A 22,837-nucleotide genomic window follows, 5' to 3' on the forward strand; every position below is an offset into this window, starting at 1 on the left:
AGTGCAGTGCCTCCCATTTGAGGTGCAGGACTGGCTGCTCCATGACCCCCAGAGCAGTGTTAAAAGCACTCTGTACATGTTACATGCTCCAAATGACAAGAGGAATGCAGGATGGTGCATCTCTGCTCCAGATTCCTCAGCATGGTTTTAGCTGCCATGAATAAAACAGGAAGCAGAGCATCTTCCAGGTTCCCCCCACACCCCTGACTGTCTGGATGAACTGCAGTTTCCTTTCAGGAAATAGAAAGGAAAGAGCAGGAGGAGGGGGGAGGGGAAAAAAAAAAAAAAGAAAAAAATAAAAGAAAAAAAAAAAGAAGCAGCCAGCTACAATACCAGACAGATTAAATACTTAATAAATACTTAAACACTAAGGAAAAATATAGAACAACAGGAAAAAAAACACACACTCAAAGTTTATCCAGTTACAGTAGCTAAACTTCAACTAAGAGAAGAGAGTTAAATATTAACTATTGAGAGAAATATATCCATGTGTTATACAGCCTTTTATCACACACTCTTGCTTAAGAGACAGAAATCACACATAAGCTGTGTTTTCCTTGCTGACCATATGAATATATCCTCCTTTACTCCACAGTGCTCTGCTGCCTTGCTGCACTAACAAGTGAAACTAAAAGGAAAAGCGTGACTGAACAGGAGCAGGCTTAAATTATCTTTATACCTATTCCTGAAGAAATATTTTACCTTTGAGATCAATCCACTAAGCCAACTCTCCCTGCTACAGAAGGTTTCATTGTGTCCCTTGCTGCTGATCCACATGCCTGCCTCCACCAGCAATGCACACACTTTGATGCAATATATCTGACTAAACAAAACAAAAAAAAAATCCCAAATTGCTTACTATAACAGCAATGATGCACTTACCAGCATTCAGGCAAGCTCCTTTGCTAACATGCTTCCCTCTCGAGCACATCAAATTTGGAACAAGGTCCAGGAGCAAGAGAGAACTGAAAACTGACCACAACAAGCTTCCAAAACAAGAAAGGGGGGGATAGAAAAAAAAAACCTTACTACAGGAATTCAAATCCTGCTTCCACCAGACCCTGAGTCACCTCCCCTCCCTTGCAATAGATCAGAGCAATGGGTAAACATTTCCAAATATGGAGATCAAAACTCCAAAGGATGTCAAAAAAAAAAAAAAAAAATCACCCTTCTCTCCCTGGCTTTGGCACAGGGATGACTTGCCCCTCTGAAGCATGAGCTGAGCACATTGCCTTTGCTGACCTACACAGAGCCTGGACATGAGGCCACACATAATCACCTTCAACTGTGCTTTGGAAGCTCCTGGCATGATGAGTGACACTGCATCTCTGTCCCCTCTTAGGGATGCACAGGAAGATTCAATGGGAGCAACTCCAGGAGTTGTTGCTGCTCCACCCCTGCAACAAACTTCTCTTTCATACCTCAACTCACCAGCAGAAAACCTCCTAGAACTACTTTTTAGAGTGCTCTCTGAAGGCAAATAGGCAGATTCAGGCTGTGGCTACAGCAACATCAGCTTGGCCCAGAAAAGGCAGGCTCAGCCATCAGTCACACCAACATCCTACACTGGCTGCTCACCTGGCACAGGGAAATCTCCCCTGACCTGGCTCATCAAGCTAGTGCTTCATAGAGAGCATGTATTTGAACTTGCATTATGGAAAAAAAAAAAAAAAACATAAAAACAAAAGATAGACCTGCAGAAAGGCACAAACTGAAGGACAAGACAAGATCCCTGCAGGTACAAGGAGCCCCAGGATAGCAGCACTCATCAATCCCTGCTGGGACACACAGCACGGTATCCCATGTCAGGTGGGAACTGGGGAGCACCCAGCCTCCCTACCCCTGGAAAAGGGACTTGAGTGTCAATGCTCAAACACACAAACCAAGTTTAAGAGGCATTTTTTTTTAGACAGCATAACTATCCCTACAGAGCCTGCATGCACACCAGAGCAACATCCCCATGCCAGCACTGCCTCAAGCATCTGTCCTCAGCAGCAAAGGCTGTCCTGCAGGCAGCAGGAGCTGACTCTGCCTGCCAGCATGGGCCAGCAGCCTCCTGGTAGCTGCAGCCATGGCTCCTGGGGCAGGCAGCCTCTCAGGAATGTGCACAGCAGGACATTTTCAAGGCAAACAGGCTGCCGAGGCAAGGCGATCCAACCAGACCAGAGTGATTCCCCAGCACCACCCACAAGATGCTATTGAATTTATAGGGAAGGAATTCCAGAGCTGACTCTGCCCATGTATGGCCAAAACAAACTATAAAAAAGCAACATTACAGTACATCTGGCTTTCACTGGTACTGAGGCACAGGCTTCGGGAGGAGCCGAAATCCTGCGATTACCTCCAGGAGCTGAGCAGTGGTCTGGGCCTGTGGCAACAAGAGTTTAGTACCCACAAGTGACAGAAAACATTTAAACCATTGCTTTAAAAGGTAACAAAGTTCTCTGTCTTTTAGAATACACCCACATTTAACTCAGTGATCCATTACTACCACTGCAAAAAAAAAATCAACCTTGTCAGGCAGCACCAGCGCACGTTCAATACACTGGTGGTCATAAAGGCAGCTTTAAAAAGCCAACAGCCCAAGTGGCACTAAGTGGTACACTAGAACAACCTCAGTGCATTGCAGGATGGGACTAGCTCTCCATGGGTAGCTGATTAATTATTTTTCCAAAAGCCTACTAAAACCCCCCACAGGAGCTGTGTGCCCCAGCCAGTAGCAGGGTCACCTGGAGATTTCTCCACAGTCAGAAACAGGAGATACTCACAAAACCAATGTAAAAAGTGTCAGGTTTGTGCAGGTTTTACCAACTGTGACTCAGGTTTTGCAGCAGAAAAGCAATGGGGAACACCTGGAAGAGCAAAAACCCCATCACAGGCACACACCAGCCCTTACTGCGCTGGTGTCCCACCAGAGTTGAACAGATCAAAGTTCTCCCTAAGAGTTAAATGCCACCCCCTTGCCTGCCCTGCCAGCAGAGAAATATTAGCTGTGTCAGCGCGAGAGGCAGAGAGAGCTTACGGAATGGGAGAGGAATGCAGGCTGCAGTGGCACACATGGTGGGGACAGGGACATGAAACCCAGGGGAGTGAGGGCTGCTCACACTGCCTCTGCCTTTGAAGAGGGGTCAGGCAGGGTACGTTTTATGGCTCTTGGGGCTGAAACCTGGGACTAACACTTTTGTGACCTTAGAGGGACTCCCATTTCAGCAGTGAAGAGAGCTGTTAAGAACGGGTGGGAGCACAGGGGCCTGAGCAGATGAGGACAAGCCATTCCCCAGCTCCTGGCAGGCAGCCCAGCACTGCTCTCCAGTGCGTGTAAGTTATACCCATCAAACCAGGAACGAGCACAGGGCTCCTCGGGCTGCACTTGCTGATGGGAGACCCACAATATGGCTACTCCCCCAGCTTGACTTTCCGCAGGACAGCACTAGGATCTCCCCTCCTTTTCCCAGCTGAAATGGCTTTATACCTTCTCTCTTGCTACTGTGCTCACTTTAAACAGAGGCACCTAAGCACCTGTGTTCAGCAACTCTGCTTCAGAACATCTTCCACCCCAAAAAACACAGAGGAGGGTAACCAGAGGGATGGACATATCTGTGTCCAAACACAGCCTAACCAGGAGTTCCCTTCTACATGGCAACACAAATCCTCCTCCTTGCCACAGGAGGAAGCTTGGGAAGTGAAACCTTGGGGATCTGGGAATAAAATCTGACTTAAGCCTCCTGCACAGCAGTACAGATGATTATAAGGCAGCCACTGGGTCAGGGGTGGCTAATTTAAATGAAAAATTACAAATTATATAAGCAGGATGACTGAGAATATCTGATTCAAAAGAACATCTTGAAGGGGCAGAGAACAGAGGGACTGCTGGAGAATCACAGGGACACAGGCCATGTAATGCAGACAGCAAGGACCAGGGATGCTCAGACATACAGATGCACAACCATGCACACGAATGCCTGCTCCTCCACCATGCACAAAGGCAGATTTAGGACTAGCAAGCTGAAGTCCTGTGCAGTCAAAAGCCAGCAGAAATGTTTGTGACAATTCCACAGGCAAAGGCAAAAACCGGGTGCAGAGGAATAAATATAGAAAGAAGTCAGGCAGGCAAAGCAGGTGCTGGCTTGTAAAACCTTGGCCAGAAAGGCTCCCCAGGAGGTTGAATCTGGTAGTTTTGCAACAGCTCCACAGAAAGACAGAAGAGACAGAAAGAAAAAAAGAGAACATGAATGCATATGCATTCTTTAATCGCCATATATAGTATATACAGACATTTGGTATATACACCCCCGAGCTCTCATATGCCACTGTATAGTATATACTATATATGCATTGCCATCTTTGTTTCCATGTGCCCACACTTGCACAGCCTGTGTCTGTGTGTATGTATGCATTTCTGGTGTGTGCATTTGTCATTACCCCCACGCTGCCCCTCTGTGCATGCTATGACACCACACATCTCTCCACACAGCATGTCTAAAGCCTCAGCACCACAGCCTGGGATGATTTCTGGACACTCAGAGCTTCTCACTGTTGAGCCCTTCCCCACCAAAGCCTCTGGGTGAAAGCACCACCAGGGAACCATCAGCTTGTCTTCTATTTTCCAGTGATCCCACTCTCCCTCCAAGCTTTGAGAGCCATGAACAAGGTGCCACTGTCAGAAAAGCCTTCTTGTTCCCTGTGCCTGTGAATCGTGTTTACATACCAGTTCTCACGCTGCACAGCCTTACTGGTGGGATGAACTCAGAGCAGGGCGTTTGGAAACACGCAGGGCTCCACCAGACTCACGACTTCGGGTTTCTTTCCCACCCTGAAAAGAGAGAGACTTGAGTAATACACACTGGATGGGCTTCCCAACAGCTTGTCTCCAAAGCCAGCAGTTTAACCCACACAATTTCTGGGAAATGCAGCATTTTCCTTCCCAGCTTTCTCAAGGAGAGGTATCCCTACTCCTGGATTCCTTTCAGCACCTCCAAAAGCAAGACCCACTACTCTGAACTGGGCCAGTGACCAGCAATGACCAGAAATGTCAGCTGCCAGAGCCTGGCCAACAACTCACACCTCCTCAAGTCACTGCTCCTCTACTGCTCTTAATGCCATTGAGAAGGGAAAGGGATAAGAAAATGCCAAATGAGGAATAAAATAAGGGTACAGGGTGAACCATCATTCTTTTCTGGCCTTGGGCAGAGTGAGGGAGCTAGAAGGCACCATTTAAGGCATTTTGAAGCTCATGGAGTTACCATTACTGTGAGCAGAGCTACACCAGCAGCCCTCCCCATCAGCATGGCCTTTTCTGTCTGGAGCTCTGTACAATTCCCAGTGGGGACTATCTCACTCTCTCCTGAAGCTGAGAAGCAGACACCACCTTCTCTTGACGTGACCTGCTCAGTGTTGCGCTTTCCCCTTCTGCAGATGATGAAGTTAGAGCAGAGGGGACAACCAGGCCCCGTGGCCACCACTCTGCACGTGGCATGGGACATGCCAGGATACATGTCAGGGTGCATCCTACAGAGACCAGCTGCATCTGAAGCATGCACTCCTTCCTGTCCCCATCAGCCCCTGGCCAGCATCCCGTCCCAGCCACATCCTGGTCACTCTAAAGCCCTATCTCTGCCCACGACAAGCACAAGTTTGTCATTGCAGCTCAGCAGAGAAAGCTCCTGCTATTTGCCTGCTGTCACTATGGAAAAGCTCAGTTCAGACTTATTTGTTCTACCTGTGCTGCTCACGGCAGTGCATGTGAGCCCACAAATCTACAACACACAAGCAGCAAAATGTGTTGGTGGCTCATGGTCCAAGCCCCTCTTCCCTGTCACAAAGTGAGATGGCTTCCTGCCCTTCCAACACCTCTTGTCCCCCATGCAATGTCTCCGGCTACAGCAGCCAGGAGAGTGGCAGGGCTTTTGCCTCTCCCAAGGAGAGGCACACATCCATTGTGCCAACACCACAAGAGCACACTGAACTTCATTCTGACCCAGCTCAGTCCCATGGTCCCTGTGCTGGCACCCAGCCCTGATTCACCACAGGGATAGGCAGGTTTGAAAGCCCCCAGGACCATCAGAGCTCCCCTAAGGTGTTATGAGGACAAAACCAACAAAATTCCTACGGCCTCTCCCTCTCACTGCAGGGATGAAGACGAGTAACTGCAGTGGTTTATTGCTGATGAACTCAGCCAAAGAGCAATTTCTCTCCATCCATCAACGAGGAGACAAGAACAAGCAAATATTATGGTTGCGCATGTTTACTTTTCATTTTAAAATGATGTAGAGACATACAATTTAGGTCCTTCCCACAGGCTCCTGGCAAAATGCCCTTCAGTCTTATCTGCAAAGGCAGGAGACAACAACACTCCCCTCTGACTCCAACATTATTTCAGTTCGACTCACAACAGCCCCTCCAGGAACTCCAGGTAGGTCAATATTTCTTGAGACCCAACCCGTGTTTCAAAAATTTTGGTTCAGGATTGTCTCTTGCCAGGTTTAACTCACAAAATGTTTACAAGATCAGTGATAGGATTTGGCCAGTTGAACTGCATCTTCCCTGGCTTTGCTTCCCACATCAGCTGTCCCTGTCACCTGTGACTGGGTTCCTGCAACAAGGTGAGCAGGACACCACATACCCTCCTTGAGGCACCTAGCTGAAAACTTGCTGTGAAACCACTCTCTCAGCAGCAAAGCAGGCACTCCATCCTGGTAGCACATGCACAGGTGAGCAGGACAGGGACAGCCTGCCTGGTCACAGCAATACACACCTGAGCCAGTCTATCAGACTACTCCATTAAAGACAAAATGACCAGAAGCAGTTCATTCACTCGCTGGCTGACAATAGTGATGCTGTATTACTGACAGTAAGAATCAATGTTTCTCAAGAAAAAAAATAAATATGAACTTAACACACAAGTACAGAAAGCAATTTTTTTGGTTTGCAGATTTAAATCTAAAACCAGTAGTTTACAACACCTGAATTTAAGAATCGGTCCTGTGTTATGGCTTGAGTTTTCTTAGATTGTTCAGATTTTTCAGGAATGGACAGTGGAAAAATCTCTGCAATAATTCCAAGTTTTAAAGAGCAGAAGTCAGCACTTTGAGAAAAACAGGCATCCCTAACATAACTCCACAGCGGCCACGTAGAAATGGAAATAACCAGACACCAGAGTCCCTATAAATGAAAATCTACCTGTGAAAATGACTTCAGCTAATTACGCTTGTCCCAGAACAGCCAGGTTTGAAGGGCATCTGTTTTTCTGACTACTCAAAAGCTGCACTCACTTTTAATCTCCTTTACACTTGAAAGTGTTACCAATATTTAGAGTCTCTTTATTACTATTATTATATTTTAAATCAGCATAGCTGTACTTGTTGAAGCCCAAGTGCAAACACCAGTTGAAGTGGGATAAAGCGGTCTCGTGCTGGGATCCTTTGTTCCATTCCTTCACGGAGCAGATAGCTCAACCTGACAGCCACAAGGAAAATTGTCATTTTAACTGTTCCATTCACCAATTTTTAAACACAGACAAGCTCTAGCCAGTCACCCATCAGCACAAAATGACATGGGTCCACCCCCAACTCTGACTGGCAGGTGCATGAACAGCTCCCCAGATGCCAGCCTCATTCAATCTGACCTTTTCACTTTAAATAAAACCACTTAAAAGCCTGCCCTGTTCTGACATATGTCTTTTTATGTCTTTCCCACTCTGTGCCAATATACGTGTTATTTGCTGGCCAAAGTTCCCAAACTCAGAATTCTCACGTTATCTCCTCCACTGCCAGAGCCCTGACCCTCAGGCACTCTGGCCACTGCAAGCACTGAGGGAGCTGTCTGATATCTCCACATTCTCACACATTGGAAAAATCAGACCCCTTTAACGCAAACCACAATTTGGAGTCCAACTCTGACTCAAAATTCAACTTATATGCATTGGTAGCTTTACACCTGAACACAGCCATACATAGACAGGTACTCATCTTTCTACGTTGGGACAGTGACACGTGCAGGATCTGGCCCTAACAGTTTTCTGTGTTAGCATCTGTGCTTCTCAGGTTTCATGGATTAAAATTAAACTGCTCGATTCAACAGTACACTGCTGAAGTTATCTAATAAAAGGATCACACAAGACAACAAAAGCTGGGGACGTGTTTCCCCCGCTCTGCTGCCAGCACAGCACCTGCTCAGGGAGTCACCAACACAAACAGCCTGGCTGCTGCCTTTTGGGGTGTCAGATCCTGTGCTGGTGAAAAGCAGTGACTCTGTGAATGGTTTCAGTCTGCAAGGAAGCACACGCCCCTCCTAGATAGCACTCAGGACAGAGCTGCTTCCAATCCCACTACAACCCCATGTGTCAAAATTAGCTATAATGGGGCTTATCACTTCCGAGCTCCTAGTCCAGCTCTCGTCCTGGAGGAAAGCTGATCCTGACCACAGCACAGACCGTCAGCTTGGGTGGGGACAATGTGCTCTCTAAGAGAGCAAACTCCCTGGAAGCCCCTATGTGCTGCAGGGTGCAGGGCCTGATGCTAAAAGCATTGCCCCAAGGGAGCCCCAAGGTCCTCCAGCAATGCACAGCAGGCTTTGGGACCAGGATACATATTCTTGTTTTTGCAGTCCCACTTGATTTCAGGTTTGTCCTGGTGTTCATTAAATGTGACTAAAACAAAAGGGGGAAAATAAGTTAGGAGAACAGGGGGGAAAAGAGAACACTTGAGCACAGAAGGGATGGCATCCAGCTGCCCCAGAGACTGCTGTGTTATAGGAAATGAAAAGATCACTTGGAGCAGAGCAGATCTAAACAGCAGCTAAGGAAGCCGTGAGACAGCCCTACCTACAGCATCCCACAAGCCAGGAACCACCCTGAGCTGGAGCCACTGGGCCACAACGGTCAGGAACCAACCCAAAAGCAGGACCAGCCACGCTGCACTGCTGTTATTTTAAATGCCCAAGGACAGCTAGAAAAAAAGGGTGGCTAAGGAACGAGAGGAATCAGCATGTCAGTGCCAGAAAGCCTGCAGGTCCCATGCTGGAGCAGCCTTTCAGCAGCTCCTGTCACTGCCAGCAGCACTGCCTGTGATTTACATGTCTGTAACTGACACCAGGATTGGATCCTGTATTTTCAAGCACAGACTACTGACCTCACACTGCTCACACTCCCTCTGCTTACTGGAAGATTTTCAAAACAGCCTCAGTGAGTTTTATTTTAATTTTTCTTTTTTCCCCCCACTGTTTGCTGTCTGCATTTCACTAAGCCTGGTCAGAGACACCCTGAGCAAGAGGGGGGCACTTTCACTTTCTCACTCAAATGCACCCCAGCTTCTTGATCAAAGAAGGACAATCGATCATGCAGTATCAGAGTACCACAGATCCTGGGTTTCAAACCATGGATAACATTTTTCAACCTAAAACATCAAAGATGACATTTCCTCAGTCCCCAAGGAATGGCCATCCTCCCCAGGCAGCACCAGCAGAACAGTGCCCTAATAAACCTCTTGTGTTTAAGGTGCTCGGTCAAGAAAAACACACTGACGGTGCTCAGGAGCACAGGGAGCAGAGCAATGCTGTGCCCCAAGGCAGGAGCCCAGCCCAGGGTCTCCTGCAGCCTGCTTTTAAGGTGAAAACTCCTAGGGCAGAGGTGGCACATGTTTGCTGTGGGTTTATTGTATTGTATTGTATTCTAAGGGGTTTATTGTAACATTTTATAGTAAAGCATAATGTTCCCTTAACCATTTTGGTTTTAAATGGCCAAAATTTGAAGGCAGAGAACACCTTCTCCCAGGCTTGCTCAGGTGCCATCACAATGAAACCCTTGGCAGCATGGCAGGCCCTCTTATCGTGGTCCTTCAAGCCATTTGTAAAAGAAACTTTTAAAACTTGGAGCCTTTATGACCAGACAGTCTTCCTGTTCAAGGATTACATTTTTGGCCAGATCATTTGAAAACAGCAACAAATAGCTGGCAGACAACTGGATTCCACACTCCTGTGCCCACGTGGTCAGCCTTGGTATTTTTGAAAACATTATAATCCATAGATATGTTTAAAAAAGCACAATCAACCAGGATCAGTAAATCCCTCCGGTTTAGAAATGTTTGCCCCTCCAAGCATTAACCATCTTTTTTCACCTTCATACCTTAATAGCAAAGGCATTTAAGTCCAGGACTGGCCTGCCCCCATCTCAGACTTAAAACAAATACCTCCAGGTAGGATGAGGATGTATTAAAAATAAACAACAAAAAACTAAAACTTTCTCAGTGTTGCTCTCCCCTGCTGGGAGAGGCCAAAGAAACTTATTCCTTCAAGAAAAAAAAGGAAAAAGCTAGGAGGGGGCAGAGAGGCCCAGGTAAACGTAGTCATGTGGCAATCACCCAGCAGCATGTGGAGCAGCCTCACCACTGACTGCACCTCATAAAAACATTTCAGTTTTCAACAAATATTTTTACCGTCAGAAATAGAATAATAGGAAAAACCCAAGGTTTTTTTTTTTTCTTTACAAGAAATGAGTTGGAAGCTGACGTTTCCCTCAGAAAGCTCAATTTTCAGAAAGGACCCATTTATTCCAAATATAGATAGAAATTTCTGGAGCAATTCTGAGAAGCTGTAACACCTGCTCTTATTGCATCTGAAAAGTATGAGGGCCAGAGATGCCTGTGTATGCATCTGCCTTCTGAACAAGAGAGTACCATTACCTCCATCATAGCTGGGGACCTAGACATGCAGAAGTTACATTAAAAGGCTGGTTTAGTTCCTAAATAAGCCTGACTTCAGCTGGAAGCCAGACTCCTGACTGAATTTGGCCCTTATGCCAAAGGAATAAAAAAAGAAACAAATAGTAGGGGCAGCACTTGAGGCTCTGCTTCATGCTTTTCCTCCATGTGATGGAGAAACTGGGCTGCTCCCAGGGAGTCCCACTCCAGAGTAGGGATGGGGAGGGACAATGGCAAAGTGCTGCCCTTTACTTTGCTGTGGGTAACAACCTGTTGTGAACATCACACAGAGCCCTGGACCTTCTCTGCAGACAAAACTGCTGCCCCCTCCTTCCCTAAAGGGCATCTGAACATCACCACCACCAGCCCTGCAGTGTGCAAACCCCAGCCTGACACCAATAACTAAAAAAAGGAGAATGAGAGAGTCTCCTGCACTCACAGCAGCACAACAAGGGGAAGGAAAGGCAATCCAAGTGCCCCAGCTGAGCAGGACCATGCACATGCTGCCCCACAGCACAGCTGCCAAACACCCATCTGTCCAGCACAGCAACCTGGTGATCTGCCTGCAGGATGACACAGCTCCATGCACTTTCCCTGCATGACAGGGAAGGACTTGTCCCCCAAAAGGTGACAGAGCTGGGGACAGCACACGGCTGCCTGGCACCCAGCCCTATACATGTTCCCATCCTACCAGCTGGGACTTGGGCACAAGAAAAGGGAAGGTGGCAGAGATTGGATACCCCTTCACCACCTTGTGCAAGAGAACCAGCACTCACAGACTTTCACGAGAATTCTGTGGAATATTCTCCCACCAAAGGGGCTTGCTTAACTGTCTGTAAAAGGAGACTGTAATTTATCACAAAACTTTTCAGCACAGTAAGGGCGAGTATTGCCACTTCTTTACTCTCCTTAAAAATAGATGATAAAAAGGATTTAGACATTCCCTGGCATTGTACCTCAACCTCGAGAAGTAAATACACTGGACTTTCACTGCATTTCCTTTATCATTTGCCTAGAGCACCAACAATTACTACAAAATTGCATCCCTAAACCTCCATGATTCAGTTCACTTTGTCTGCATTCCTGTTTCTCAGTGAAAAGAAAGAAGCTTATGGTTTGCAAAGTAGCAAAGTTAGCAATTACACATCTCCCTTACTGGAACTCACCGGTGCTCACAGGGAGAGATCACACTTCTTCCCATGTACCTGATGGTTTCTCAGCACAAAGTTTACTTGGCTTCTCATTTTCTGTGTTCCTCCAAGAGTTTGTCATGTGATATCCTCCAACCTGCTACACCTGGGCGCTGTATTCCGGAAGAGTTCAGATCTACTCATTCGAAACATTCGCTACAGCGTGTGATCGCAACATCACACCGAAGGTACAAACCTCCCGAGACCAGGAAAGGGCTCTTCAACCTTCTTCTGTCTCGCTGTGTGATTCACAGGAGCACCTAACAGCACAACACAACCATCACACCTGTCTTCACCTACTCCTACCTACCATATTAAGCTTGTCAGCAGGAATTTTGTCGCCAGCATTTGTTATCGAGCCAAGTGTTTTTATTTTTTATTTGGTGATGGGGGAAAACAGAAGGGAACCGCGGAGGCTTTTGGAGGAAAAGACCTCTCCAGGACTTGCCAAACAGTACTTTCAAAGACAGAATTGGCACAGAATCAAGGAAATCAGCATCCAATGTGCAAGCAAGACCAGCTCCATGACAGCCACCAGCCAGACTCAGTGAGCATTAGTGACTGCAGTTGGGAAAACAGAAGGCAGAGGAGGAGAAAGAAAGGCAGAATATTACTGCTCCTCTCACAAGAGGTACAGACATATGGTCACCACCCAAGAAGGAAACACAGAATAAAATGAGGGGGGGACCTTCGTGATCAACTGCAACATCTTAGGCACCAGTGGCCAAGCACAAGTCAGCACATGCCAAGACTGACCACACAGCAGTGTGTGAGATACCACACTTGGTCTTCAGCCTAGAAACAGGAGACACTGCGTGGGAGCAGTGTGGGAAGAGCTGGCAAGCAAAGGCTATGTCCTATCAGGGCTGTGAATCTGCATGTTGCACACAGGGGCTCACAGCAGCCTTGCAAAAGCCATTTGCCCATAGCCACCATATATATAGTTCCAACCCCCAGAAACACAGCTGACCTGATCACCAGGTCTTTATCAGCATTCACAGAGACCACAGAAGGTCAAGAGAGCCATCACCCAGGAACAGAGGACAAGCACAGCGAGCTCAAAGGGAACTTGACAGGCCAAAAATGACTGCAGTCACAGAGGACCGGGGAGAACTCTCTCATGTCACCCTCTTTTTCTGAGGCGTTCAGAGGCAACAAAGCCTCTGACCTTTGATTAAACCACGCTACTCTCACAAGAGGGGGCGGCTTAGGGGCTCAGGAACTCAATAAGAAACTATTTATCTCAAGGTCATGGGTTCATACCCTCTTCAAGTTCTTTTTTCTTAGTCAATTAAAACAGGAGACTTGATCTGCATTAAAAAACCCGTTGCTAAGGGCACAGCCACATACTGCCTCATCAAACAGGCAGATTAAGATAATAACAGCCCCTTTGCTGCTCCCTGCACATGCCACAGCAGAGCACAGCAATTTTGGGAATGCTCCCTGTGTAAAGTGAACACAACTCACTTTTGTACTCAGGGTGCAAAAGCAAAAGTGAGCATTGCAGATGAGCAGGCACAGCTGCCATCACCAGCCTCTACAGCAGGTCAAACACATCCATTTCCAGAGCATTATGAATGGAGCTGATCCTGTCCCAGCCTCTGAACCTAGTCCTAAGAGATTCCTGCCCACCCCAGTACCATTCCCTCGAGAGGATGGATGTTCAGCCACTGACTGCTGCCCAGACAGCCATTCCTCCTACCCCAGCTGGAGCTCAGAGGCCCACACCCCACTACAAGGTAATGGTGAGGATAAACAGAAGGCTGGAGACGTGTGCTTCTGCTTCTCACACACAGAGCAAACAGCAGTTGCAGAGCTCAGGGCCCTGCTTCCAGGGAGCCCAGCCGCTTTGGACTGGACGTCCTTCAGCCCTCAACCCAGCAGTGCCATCAGCCAGCCCCTCCAGTCTGCACAGAAAGGGCACAAACACTTGCATGGACAATCAGAACCAGCCAGAAAAGAAGACCCTCTGACCCCCTATTGCTGCAAGTACAGTCCTGTCAAGGCAAAAACTTGACAGAAGCAGAGACTGGGCAAACAGAAAGGAAAGGGGACATTTTCCACTGTAACAGCAGGCCCAACTCAACACCTGCATCGAAGTAAATGTATATCTGAAACCAATTACTGATAGAAACTAAACTATCTAGGAACTGGGGTTCCTGGGAGTGAGACACACACACACTCAAAACCTTTTTTTCCCTTCTTCTTGCTGGTTTTTAGCCCATAAAAAGCCAAGATAAAAACACACTCTGGCACACAAGGTACACACATTCACTTCTACCGCCTTTAACGGCTTCCGACCAAGAAAACACAACCTCCCAAATGTAATTATTAACTTCATAACATTTTTACCAACCCTGTGCTTCTTTTATATTTATCCTTTGGTCCAACAGCAGACAAAGGATTCAAGCACCAATTCCCTGTGCACCAGGATGGAGCTGCTGGCCCTGATGGGGCCCTCCCATGTGTCAGGGCCAGAGCAAAGTAACACGCACACAAGAAAGGGGTTTGGAAACAAATAGGAAGTCAGCACAGTTTTGCTCTGTTCACCAAAGATGGTAATTATTTTGGAAAAGACTACATACCCTTTTGGCTTTTAATTAGCAGCAAACCAAGTCCACTCAGCTCCTATGAGCAAGAAACTATTAGGGGTTATATGGATCCCCAACCAAAGTAAACAAATCTGCACCAAGTCTTCACCCCCAGAATAACTTCTGATTGTCAAGCACAGTTAGCAGGGGAATGAACAGGCTTCTCCTGCAAGCTCCTCACTCAATTAAACTAATAACGCAGACAAAAAGGCTAGGCAGCAGCCGCTGGCAGCACGGGCTACAGTCAGATGCACACACTTGGTGCAGTGAAGGGACTGCAGGAGGGTCAGAGCAAGGAGGGACAGGACAAGGAGCCCACAGCCCCTGTCATCACAAAGGACACCCAAGATTTATCCTTGAGGTGCTGAATGGCAAAATATGGTGAGGTCTGTGCCCTGAGGAGACTCCAGGAAGTTTTAACTACATGCAGGTATTCAGAGCCATCATTTATGTTTCATGGAGACTGATGAAGAACTGAGTGGGGAAACACCTAAGGAAAGTGCTTGATTTATTAGTAATCCAGAACTATCCTACTGCTGTCCCAAGTACTTCACTTAGCAGCCTTCTAATTACAACACTGCCAAAAAAAACTCAGGACAGCCACCCAGCCAGAGCAGAAAGAGAGGCCAGGAGAAATAAATATGATCCTCAGTCTTTCTTGAGGACTTCTTGAATCACAAAGATTCTGGAGAGTCCAGAGACAACTCCAGAATAAATCACCACTTTCTTGTTCTCAGAGGTGTTAAAGCTTGCAACTAAATGTTGACAGTTGGGGAAAGAGAGGAACTCAAGTAAAGGATACAGTCCAACCAGGACTTCACACACAACCCCTATGGAGGTGGACACATGAGCACATGGACAAAGGCAGCCAGCAAACAAAACCACAGCTCTCTCCTTTCAACTAGACTTGAATAAAGTGGAAGTGCATAAACATATTGCTAAATCCCCTTCTCCCTCACAAACTAAAGGAAGCTGTGTCTTTGATGTCAGTGGAAGCCCAGGCAGCCCTCACACAGTGGCAGAGCCGCCTGAGGCAACGGCAGCAGGTGCCCTGCTGAGCTGAGCCCACACAGCCACCACACACATGGCTCCAATGGGATCTTCTAGCAGGTGTTACTGGAATCCTGGGCATCTCTCTAGCAAAGTGCAATGATATTTAACTTCCTTATGGGCTCTGGAGGCTGCCAAACATCTGTTGGGATTAGCTGGTTCATGTTTGAGAAGTGCACACAAACACTAGCGTAAGGAAGGGGCTGGCCTATTTATGGATGGGAATGCTGGACCAAAACCCAAACCCACACACTGTATTTGCACACAGGGCTGTATCTCCCCTGACACATTTCACTGGTTTAGGATGAAGGCACGAGGTGTCCCCTATAGCTTACAGCCTACTTCTGGTCGCCGATAACTTCAGTGAGTCATGCTGCTCCCCTCCTCCACTTTACCCCATCCAAATGCACAACTGACTTTTGCTAACAGGCTGGGCCAGTACAGCTTTAACAGGAGCCCCCAGATGGGGGTTGCCCTTTGCAGGGCAAAACCACCTTCCCCCAAGCTCCATCCCACGCTCTGGAGTGCTGCAGATCACACTCACAGCCCACAAACCTCCAGCAGGCTCCCAAACACCCAGCTGCAGCTGATCAGCCACCCAAATTCCTCGTGGCAAGGGACTTTACAAGTTTCATGTTTCTCTTGGGTGTCCCTCCCTTACACAGAGGCCTCCTGTGAGTAAGGGCTGAGGAATGAGACAGGGAGTATGCACAGCTCAGAAACTGCAGCAATAAACAGCCATGAGGGAGATGAACTCCCCAGGAAGGATGAGAAGAGCCCAAGTGGGTTCCAGATTGAACTGTGCACATTTGTTACAGGGACATAAGTGACAATGGCTTGCAGTGGCAGAGCCACAGCAGCCTTACATTCCCATGACCCAGAACTGCTTTGCACCAAGTTGCAAATCCTACACATATAGCTCTGCTCTATCAGAAGCTATTGCTTCCCTTTCCTCCACACATTTCAACACTTATCAGGTCTTTATCTTAGTCACATTCTGCTAACAAGCACTTTTTACATCTTTTTGATCTTTGCTCATAATCAGTCACTGTGTTCACAAGTCAATCATTCTGCTCAGCATTCTTCATCTCCCAGGGCAGGACCCAGAGGTCACCTCATGGGTGCAGCCTGTGCTCTGTGCTTGGCTTCACATGAATTTGATGCACACTGTTTGCCAGACTCACAATTCTCCTTCAGGTAGAAAAACAAGTGCCAGGCCCAGCCCAGGATGCTACTGGTCAAATTTGGAGATATGGACAACACAAGAAAATCTTGGCTATGGGATATGGAATCAAAAAACAAAGGACAAAAGGAACCAGGAGTATAGCAATACCACATCCAGAATTACTCATGTCTTTCATTAGATGGATAGGTCTTGTCTTTCTGGAGATTAAAAGCATCTGGAATCACTTTCATTCTACATCAGGAAGAATTTGCACAACTAAAACACACAAAATATATTCCCATTCTAGCAGGTGCCTCTGCCAAGGGAGTTAAAACTAAACGAGATGAGCCAGTGACTTTCTGATAACACAGCTACCTTTGCACATCCAGCTCCACCCATGAAAGTGGGCACACCCTTAATCAGGCATGAATCAAACCACCAGAGACACAAGAAATTTATCAAGAGCTCTTGCAAAAACCCATCAGGTTGCTTGTGCCTCACTGCACTTCAAGGGACGGGGAACAGCCAACACAGGCAGGCAGCTGCCCTGAAGCCAAAAGAGCTGGAGCAGATCACTTTCACTTGGACTTCTGGCACTTGACAGCATAACCCAAGACCTATCACACCACCTCAGGTGTGCAAATGAATACAGATTGGAGCCTTGGGCCATGGCAGCCAGGGAGGCAGGGTGATGTGGATATGAGTACAAGAGCCCAGAGAGTGGCCTGACCCCAGACAGGGTGGGGACAAGCAGCACAGATGAGCACTGTAACACCCTGCAGCAATCCTCTCTATCCTATCCCAGGGCACAGCACAGCAAAGCAATAGACCCACCAGTGCAAAGGTGAGGTGATATCAAGCCACCTACCCTGCATCCTCAGAAATCTGATACCCAGCTGTAGGAACAGTGCCCACAACACACTTCCTGTAGGCTGTGTGTGCAATGAGGGCATGGAGTAACTAACTTCATCCAGAATGACTTATAAATGAACACACCCTGCAGGGATCCTCATGCATAGTAAGGCAACGAGCTCTGCTCTTACAGCTCCTTCTCTCAGGCTACGATGTAGTCCTTAAAAATTTCTCAACTAACTTCCCCAGCCTCCACACACCCCAAGTTCACAGTTCTCCCACACAACAGAGCAAAACATGCCGTGCCAAGCCATGGAAGGAGACACACAGGCACCCTGTGAGCTGCCATCCTTTCACCCAGACACTTCAAGGACCTGGGTGGGTGCAGTGCTTTAGAAAGACATGCTCATTTATATTGTTTTAAGTCCACCTGCTGCTCTGGCCACGTACCCAAATCTCAGATGCAGAGGGAGACACTCAAAGAGGCGCTACATGGCAAGAACCCCGTGCTCATTCCTAACTCCCAAAACATGCATCTGCCCCACAGTCCTTCACTTAATGCCACTGCTAAAGTCTGCAAATATCTGCACCACTCACAGTAGGATCTCCTGCTCTGTATAAGACTGACTCTTCACTGCAGTGAGGCTCTGGTCACTCGGCATGCTACAGTAGGAAAGAAGCCAAACATCTCCCAGTAACTTTAAGTTTACTGCACTTTGTTGTTCCCCATCCATCTGCCTTGGGAACACGTTAGGATTTGGGTACAGGACAGTGCTAAAACACTCACTTATCTTCAGGCACACAAGTAACTGCAGAGTTCAGCTGGATTACTCATACACTTGAATTTCAAAGTTACTATGCAGAAGTTCACCAAGACCTCCTTAAATGGCAAAGATGCAATGTCGTGTTTTCCAAGCTCGGCTCTCCATCCCCAGGAACTCGAAAAAGAAATGGATTTTCTGAAAAATCACCAAAGTGAAACTGTGCTAAGGAAGGCATAATTCTCATACTCCAAAAAACAGCCTGCAGGATCAGAAGTGATGAATAAGCTTTAAAAGAAGCTCCAACCGTGAAAAATGTCAGTCACACTTCACATGGTAAAACAAGTCACTGAGGAAGCATCTAGCAGATGATGTGAAGTCCTCATTATTTCTACTCCTTGAGAGATGTTTTTATACATAAATACCCCCAGACCTTAACTACCTCTGTGGCTCATTTCTGGACCTCCTCACCACCACATTTCAATTCCAACAGCATTAAGCTGCTCTAGCCTCCAAATGCCAGAGGCAAAGACCAGTTTCCACACTAAGCTAGGTATTTTAATACTCATGCAAGGTAAGTACAGGCTTTGCCTCCACTCAAAGATAATGATGATAATGCATAAGAGGCAGGTACAGCAGGAAATATGGGAGAAGATAAGCGTAAGTGCAAGGAACAGTTCAGAGTAATCTCCAGAGTTGAGCAGAAAGGACGTTAACTTCAGTCTGTAATTACAAACAATTCTTCCCAACCATTTCTTTGCTTTATTATCAGTTTTGACTGCACACTTAAGAGAACAACCCTGGTCTAACTCCTTTTTACTCCATGTTTCAGCGTCAAGGGTGATGTGAGACAGCTAGTTACATGCCTCTCCAAGCCTCACTGTCCCACCAGTAAAATGGCAAGAATAATCTTCCTTCACATTGGGAAGGCACTACAAAAATAGTCCCTCCAGCTTCCAAAGTGCTCCAATGAAAGAGCAAAGAGCGCTCCAGAAAAGCACAACAGAAAATTAATAACTCTGCATTCTGTCTCGAATTTGAACAGTACATGATAAACAAGGCTTGGGGCCACACACTGCACAAAGAGGAAAGCAACTGAATGGATGCTCATTAAGTATCACCTTCCACTCTGAGCACAAAGAGTAGGTGCTCTGGCAATTAAGTGGCTATATCATAAAACCTGATTGCAGGGGAAGCTGAAATTAACGTTTCAACAACCTTCATTCTGGCATTTCATAGCTTTGGAGCACTTGGACTTTGCAACTTTAACACCATTCTTTTAACAAAATTTGCAGCACGCAAACAACTACAGGTTTGCCCCGTGCCTGCCACAATCACTATGCATTTTTTTCTGGGGATATCCAGATTATAGGCTTGTCTTGGCCACACTAATACCTTGAGGTATCTCTCAAGGTTTGCCCAAATCCCAATAAGCAATTCAAGTCTCTATCTCAAACAACAAGGCATGTCAAATCCAAGCCAGCTGATGTCCCTCAGCAAAGAGCTTGAACAGGGACTTCACTGACACCCAGGCTAGTGAGGCAGTGACGATGCAGCAGCTGGAGCTACAACCACTTATCAGCTGCTAATTCAATCACTCTCCTAGCCCAGCCACTGCTGCCTGCACTATCTGGGAGACTCCTCGCTTTCATTCATGCCTCACTAAGTGGAGTAATTCAAATCTGTTAAGGTGAGGTAATAAACTGCTGAAACAGAGATCTCCTTAGGGTACATGCACACAGCACGTTGAAAATCCACATGCACATAACTGACACAGAAACCACCCCAGCTGGGGTACAAGCACCACAGCCACTGCAGCAGGACCACCCACAAGTCACCTGCAACAACACCCCAACATTCTCTATCCAAAAAGGAAACCTCGCCACCCTGAATTCCATACAGCAGCCACACCACTGAAAAAGCCCTGCAGGACATACTGAAACATAACAGAACCAAGTTTAAGGGAAGGTTTGAGGCTGGATCATTTCTAACCCACTACACAGTGCAACCCTACCCACCCCATGGGGCTCCACAGATCCCTTTTCAAGGCCTGTGGGACAACCTGTCAATTCAGTCTCCTCCATCCCACCTGCCTTTGCCCAGCTGCCTGGGCTGGTCTCACAACTGAGCAGCTGGGTCCTGGCTCCTCGGCAATATTCCAGCCCACAGCCCTGACACAGGCTCTCCATGTGAGAAGAGATCAGGAGCAGAGGGAGAATAGAAGATGACTCCAGCTCCCCACAATGAGATCAAATGGCCAAATAAAAAAAGGAGAGGGTAGTTACAAATTGATGCATAAACAAGACCTGACTGCGCAATTCAGAGCTAACAGGGCAGTTTACTAAATGTTAATTAAATCCTTAGTGCCTGTTACTCCAGTCATGGAGATCAACTTATTTTTAAATTAAATAAGCAGTAAATGCTTAGATGAACTTCTATTAAATTTCACCCAGTGAGTGAAGTATGTGGGGCTTTTAATAGACATTAAACAAGATAGTTATGGCAAGTTAGCTGATACTTTATTACATAAAGATGATGGCCATATTAAATCTCAACTAACTATTCCACTGGCAGCACAATCGTACAAGATTTGGCGGAAGTTTTCCTGCTTTGAAGCATCACTGAGCAGCAGGAGCAAGGGAAGGAAGGCAGCCAGGAGTTTAGAAGGTGCTCATGTGCATAAACTCTCTAAGGCACGAGACAGGATCCCTTCCATCCAGATCTGCAAACCCCAAAGAGGGGTGATGGGCTATTACCCAGCAACAAAACTGGCATAAGCAGAGACCCTCATGCATCCCTCCCTGTCCCCAAACCAACCTAAGTAATTGATGGGTTTGCTGAGGAATCACAGTTTTCCGAGGTTCTCTTATGCCATCAAGGGCAACAGAAAACTTCCTAACAGCCTGCAACACTCAAAAGCTTGTAACATTGTCTAAGAAAAGGTTATCAGCAGCCCACAACTCCACCAATGTTTGTTTTCCTTCCCTGAGCATATTGTGATAGTTTGGGAGTTCTTCTGACTCACACGTGTGTGTCACTGTCACCCACAGATCCCAACAACAGATACTGACAGTCTAAAATGACAGAGACTCGCTGACAGTGACTTAAAAAAAGATCATTTTCATGCCAGCTCTTGCAATTGCTCAGAACCTGATTGATACCAGCTCTTGGAGATCAAAACAGAATCTCCACTGAGTTGTCTCTACTGATAACCTTAATTGCAATGATTAAGTGCGGGTAACAGGTTTTAGTTTTTTTCATGTTTGGACTGGAAAACATTGCCAGCCCTACATGGCCTGCCATGCCCAGGAGCAGGATGAATGAAAAGAACCAACCCTGTTAAACTCTGCTTCTCAGGCAGGCATAAGCTCTCAAAAGCTTTAATGTTTTGTGGGGTTTTTTTCTGGTCTGTGGTTTTCGGTTTGATTTGTTGTTTTCTTCTCTCTGTTTGTTTCTATTTTGCAAAACAAAGAGCTTCCTAAATCAGAAAGAGGAAAACACTAAGTTCTTCAAACTTTACTGAGTCTCTCCTCCAATGTACACATGGACACCAAACACAAGATCTTCCCTCCAATCCCTCCTCTGGAACCCTTGTTTTTGAAGTTATTTCAAGTATTTTCCTATGTATAACCCACACTCTTTAAAGGCATTGTTCCTTGTGAATCTGTGCCTCAAATAACCCACATCCTTTCATAATTTATGGTTTCCATCTCCTTTGCTCATTCCTCCTCTGCTCTAGCTGCAATTGCAGTAATCTCTCTAGCTTTTCACAGAACTAGGCTGATACAAGAGCGAGAGCAAAGGGAGATGAAGAAGCTACTGGGGTGAAAGACTGGCTGTGGAGGACCTTGTCTTGCAGACAGGAGCATCACTGTCACACTCACACGTGCACACAGCAAACATAGATGCTGAATCACAGACTTCTGCTGGGTCACATGGCCTTTGTATTCATCTTACTTTCCTGAAGGTTTCTCCCCATCAAAAACGAAGTACCTAAAAAGCACACGCATATCTAAAGAATCATAGAATACCCTGATTTGGAAGAGACCTACTCTTGGCCAGTGTATATTTCTTCTCCATCCTGATGCCATCTTTAAAACCTCTCCATGCATTCACAGGGACTTATCTCCAGCTTAGCAGGGCTGCTACAGAGCACACCAGAGCCTGGACAATCAGTTAAAGGTGAAACCCAGCATCTGGGACCAGCCAGAGCAGAGTGTCCAAGTGTTTCTCAAAGCCATGTCACGGAGAGAAGAGCTCAGCAGGAGAAAGGCAGAGCTGCCTGGGTCAGGCCTTCAGAAGCTTGAGGAGCAACAAAAAGCCACTGAGAACGTATTGTTCACACAACCACGATGGGCAGAGCAATAGAGAAACCACTGTGGGCACCCTGAGGGTATTTGTTTCCACAGACACACGGAAACTGTTCTTGGAACAATTTGTCATCCACCCAAGCTACTGCTTTTCTCTATCTGTGTCTACCTAGTGTCAGCCAGAGATGCTTCATGGAAACCTACATGAAACTGTTTCTTCTTTC

General features: G+C 46.8%; 1 protein-coding gene across 14 annotated transcripts in view; it reads right to left on the reverse strand.

The window, feature by feature from the left end:
• The window catches only part of LPP (LIM domain containing preferred translocation partner in lipoma), a 370,626-nt gene that overhangs the window by 306,561 nt on the left and 41,228 nt on the right, over positions 1-22,837 (reverse strand). For 11 of the 14 annotated variants that reach the window (XM_059855503.1, XM_059855515.1, XM_059855509.1 and 8 more), the window contains exon 2: positions 4,709-4,813. The gene's annotated coding sequence lies outside the window, so the exon portion shown is untranslated. Of the gene's footprint in view, positions 1-882; positions 987-4,708; positions 4,814-22,837 lie in introns of all 14 variants that reach the window. The other 3 variants (XM_059855514.1, XM_059855506.1, XM_059855507.1) reach the window with 1 other exon arrangement.

Source organism: Haemorhous mexicanus, chromosome 10 (genome assembly GCF_027477595.1).
Source record: "Haemorhous mexicanus isolate bHaeMex1 chromosome 10, bHaeMex1.pri, whole genome shotgun sequence".
NCBI classification, from domain to species: Eukaryota; Metazoa; Chordata; class Aves; order Passeriformes; family Fringillidae; genus Haemorhous; species Haemorhous mexicanus.